Below are 4,680 nucleotides of genomic sequence, written 5' to 3' on the forward strand. Positions count from 1 at the left end.
TACGTACATACAATGGAATACTACCCAGCCAGTAACAGAAATGAAGTCTTGATACATACTACAGTGTGGATGGAACTTGAAGACATTATGCTGAGTGGAACAAGTCAGTCACAAAATGACAAACATTGTATGATTCCACTTACATAAACAGACAAGAACAGGCAAATGTATAGAGACCAGAGTTCATTAGTGGTTACCAGGGGTGAGAGGGAGAAGGAAAGGGGAGGGTTATTGCCGTATGGAGTACTGAGTTTCAGTTTACAGTGATGGAAAAATTACATTGATTAAGGGTCATGTTGCCCAGCCGATTAATGTAATTGCTGTCGGTAGGTTGTACACTGGTAAAAGGTTGAATTGGCAAAAATTGCGTGATAGGTATATTTACAACAATGACAAAAAAAAAAAAAAGTAGCCGCTGAGGCTGCTTATGTACAACCAAACACCTCATGGGATTTGGTTCTCCGGCTTGGAGGTTTAGGGTCATGGTTTCATGGGACATCCCAGTTAATTGGCCTAATAATAACCTTAGTGCTTCTGTTCTACTTTCTGGTTCATTGCATAGTGCCCGGGGTGTTCAAAGCTTGCAAGCAGTCATCCAAGGCACAGCAGAGGAAGAAGGACAGGCAGGAAGAGGAAGCGGAAATGGAATGTGTGGCTAATTGCCTCCACGAACCTGCCTCCTTTGCCATCTTTTGGTTAGGTGCAGTCGAGTCAGTTCCAACCCATAGCGATCCTATGTACAACAGAAGGAAACACTGCCCAGTCCTGTGCCATCCTCACCATGGTTGCTATGTTTGAGCCTATTGTCGCAGCCTCGGTGTCAGTTCATTTCATCAAGGGTCTTCCTCTTTTTTGCTGACCCTCTACCTTAGCAAGCGTGATTTTCTTCTCCAGATGAAGCAGGCAGCCCCAGAGCCCAACTCTTCGGAGAGACACCTGCTCTGGCTTATCCTCCTACAACCCAGCAGAATAAGCTGCACAGTCTTCTAAAATTGTCCTTGACGAGGTAACTACAGGACAGCCATAGATGGCCTCTGGGGAGAGACTTAATATCCTAATGAAAGAAAATCAACCTCTTTCTCCATCCTGGGGATCGGACCCTTGTCTAAAGAAAAACGCTTAGTCATCCCACGCTCTGAGCACCTGGGTGAAGTTCAATCCTGAATTTTCATGATGAATTTGCATTTCCTTGGCTGCTATCTGTAAGAGCCCACCTCCCAAAGCTGCCTGGGAGCAGACTTGGAGGCAACAGCCCTGACTGCTCCTTTGCTTGTACAACAAAATAAAGGCATTCTTCTGATCTCCTACTTCGGCCTCTTGTTTATTGGCTGTAACAAGTCCCGCCAAGCAAAACCTGGGGTTTTCACCCAGCAACACAGAGACTGGTCCTCCCTGATAACATGTCCAAAGTACATGAAATGAGGTCTCACCATTCTCGCTTCTAAGGAACACTCTGGCTGTACTTCTTCCAAGACAGACTTGTTATTCTGGCGGCCCATTGTTTCGTCAATATTCCTCACCGACACTGCAATTCAAAGGCATCAATTCTTCTTTGGTTTTCCTTATTCATTGTCCAGGTTTTGCATGCATATGAGGCAATTGAAAATATCATGGCTTGGGTCAGGCGCACCTTAGTCCTCAGAGTGACACCTTTGCTTTTCAACACTTTGAAGTGTTCTTTTGTAGGAGATTTACCCAATGCACATGAGACCAGAAGAATTGGATGGTGCCCAGCTACCATTACTAAACATTTTGATCAAAGAGTCTATAGACGAATCCTGATCAAAAGGGGGAAAATGTGGAACAGAACTTCAAATCTTCATGAAATCCAGATCTTCTGGAGCCATGGAGGCTGGATGAACTCCCAAATCTATTGCCCTGAGATCACTGTTAAACCTTAAACCAAAAATACCCTCTGAAATCTTCTTAAAACCAAACAATAGTTTAGCTTAACCAGTAAAAAATGTCTGCCTTGAGCGTTATGCTCTTTTAATATCTATCTATGTGGGATCAAACTGACAACAGCAACTCAAAAGATTAGACAGGAAACTTGGGCAGTGAGTTTATGTTAATAGGAAATGAACAACTCAGAAAAGGAGGGTAAGAATGCTTGCACAACTCAAAGAATATAATCAATGTTATGATTTGTACATGTAGAAATGGTTGAAGTGGTGTATATTCCCAACAATAATAATAATAAATAATTGTGAGTGTGGTCTGTGAGTTCTGTGTGGCCATTTCAGTGAATTTTTGAACCCAACAGAGAAATAGAGAGTAGTGTGGGGGCGGTGGCAGGGGCTGGCTGGTGTCAGAAATGCTGAAGAACTCAGAGAGTGGAGGTATGTCTGACCTCTGCCTCATAGGAACCAGCTTTGTGCTGATCCTGATTCTTACTCCTAATTGTAGACAAGCCCTGATACAACATTACAGTACAGTAAATGTATTTGCATACAGTTGTCACATTCAAATTCACAGAAATAATATACAGGTGAAAACCAAACCCAACCCAACCCAGTGCCGTTCAGTCTATTCCGACTCATAGCGACCCTATAGGACAGAGTAGAACTGCCCCGTAGAGTTTCCAAGGAGTGTCTGGCGGATCCGAACTGCCGACCCTTGGCTTAGCAGCTGTAGCACTTAACCACTACACCACCAGGGTTTCCAATACACAGGTGAGAATCGTGTTATTTGCTGGCTACAGAAGAGTGCACCTCAAGGAGGGGAAGAATTTTTTCAAGTCCAAGAAAGACATAAGCTAGTGCCTTAAATTTAAATTCTTAACTCCTAAATACAAGCATTCACTGTAAAACGGGCATCTCCAGACAAGATGGGCCCACTGCTTCCATAGACTTGGGGTAGTCTTTCTTTAGGCAAAAAAAAAAAAAAAAATTTTCAGGTGTACAATTTAGTGGTATCGGTCATAGTGTGGAACCTTCACCCATAACCTTTCCCAAATTTCCCACTACTGTAAACACTCATTGCTTCATAAACAATAGCTCCCCCTTTCCTTTCCCTCCCGTCCCTGGTAACTACTAATAAACTTTGGCCTCATACATTTGCATATTCCTGTTATTTCATAGAGGCAAGATCATACAACATTTATCCTATTGTAATTGGCTTATTTCACTAAGCCCAAGGTTTGTAAAGTTCATCCACGTTGCAGTATGGATCAGGCTGAGTAGTATTCCATTTTGTTTGTGTGTTTATTCATCCATTCATGTCGACACCTAGGCTGTTTCCACTGTCTTGGCTATTGCGAATAGCGCTGCAATGAACCCTGGTGTACACCTGTCTGTTCACGTTGCTGTTTTCAGCTCTCTTTCAGTCTAGGAATTGCTGGGTCATATGGTAATTCTATGTGTAACTTTTTGAGGAACTGTCAGTCTTTTCCACAGCAACTGTATCATTTTGCATTCTACTTGGGGTAGTCTTCATGCCTTCAGGAGAAAGCTAGAAAATGAATTGAATGAAAGTCAACATTGTTTCCATTGAGGGAGACAGGCTGTGTAGAGCACAGCATCCCTCAAGGTCAAGTGAAATAGCTCCATCACTCCTTTTGTATATAAAACCCCAGAGAGTAAAGACTGGGGTATGACCTCACACCATCTGAAGGTGAACTGACCTCACTAAATGGTTCCCATGTGAAATTTCTTTGGCTACTTCTGAGTCGGAATCGATTTGAAGGCAAAGGGTTTGGTTTGGTCTGACTTCTTACCGAGACAGTTCATGCCGCACCTTCCACAGATGGGGAGATGACGTAGTGGCTCATTTGGGCAAGGAGTGAGGGCCACAAAGAAGACACAGGCCAGGCAGTTATTGTTCAAACAGCAATGTTTAGTTGTACAACACAAAGTCTAGCAACATTTACATGACCAGTTTGTGTTCGTCTGTTGGCTTGTTTTCAGTTGGGACATTTAGCCATCATGTCACCAAAAGGTTGGCTGGGACTGGTAACATTTAAGAAGAAATGGGTCGTTCTTGCATCCCCTAGGCTTGGGCCTTTTGTGCCATCAGGACTTGGTTGGCGATGAATGGCCCACAAGTCACCAGCCTTTGAGCAAGTTGTGTCCAGGTGGAGATGGTGGTGGGGGAGGGGGGATTCCATAAAGACACAGTGTCTGGGGGCAGTGGCAGCCGACATTCGCAAACATTCATGCATCTAATGGGGGCTTTGCCCTCCACTGGGTATTTTCCATTAGCCTACAGCGACCGCCTGTGGCCAGGCTAATTCCTTACTCACATTATCGTGGGTGGGGGGCAGGGTTAGTCAGGGTAGGTGGGAAGAGATCCCTCTTATTGCTAAGTGGTCAGAAGGGTGTCTTTTTTCTTCCTAGAGTTCACATCTTATGGGTCTCTGGGGTTTTGTGGGGAGGGGGGTTCTTTTTTTAAGTTTGGGGATAAGGAAGTCAGCTCTAGAAACGTCTCTCCAGGGAAACTACTCTTCCTAAGTGGCTGCAGTGCGGCTTGGGGAAGGTGTGTAACTGCACTCTGGGCCAGCCACAAGTGGGGATTTTTTTAATAACTGATCCTAGCCCTGACTCCCCCACATCTGAGTAACCCATCCTTAAGAATACCTTCAATGAAGGAGACACCCTTGTCCCACATCAGGGCTCACGACAGCTGACATCCACGAATCTGACAAGCAAAAAAGTTGCTTTCTTGGCCCTTGAAGGGAGCCAA

General features: G+C 44.4%; 1 long non-coding RNA gene across 1 annotated transcript in view; it reads left to right on the top strand.

The window, feature by feature from the left end:
• LOC135231156 (uncharacterized) overlaps nucleotides 1–4,680 on the top strand; it is a 28,188-nt gene that overhangs the window by 17,093 nt on the left and 6,415 nt on the right. The gene's annotated exons all lie outside the window — the stretch shown is intronic.

The sequence above is a fragment of the Loxodonta africana genome, chromosome 4 (genome assembly GCF_030014295.1).
Source record: "Loxodonta africana isolate mLoxAfr1 chromosome 4, mLoxAfr1.hap2, whole genome shotgun sequence".
In the NCBI taxonomy this organism is placed as follows: Eukaryota; Metazoa; Chordata; class Mammalia; order Proboscidea; family Elephantidae; genus Loxodonta; species Loxodonta africana.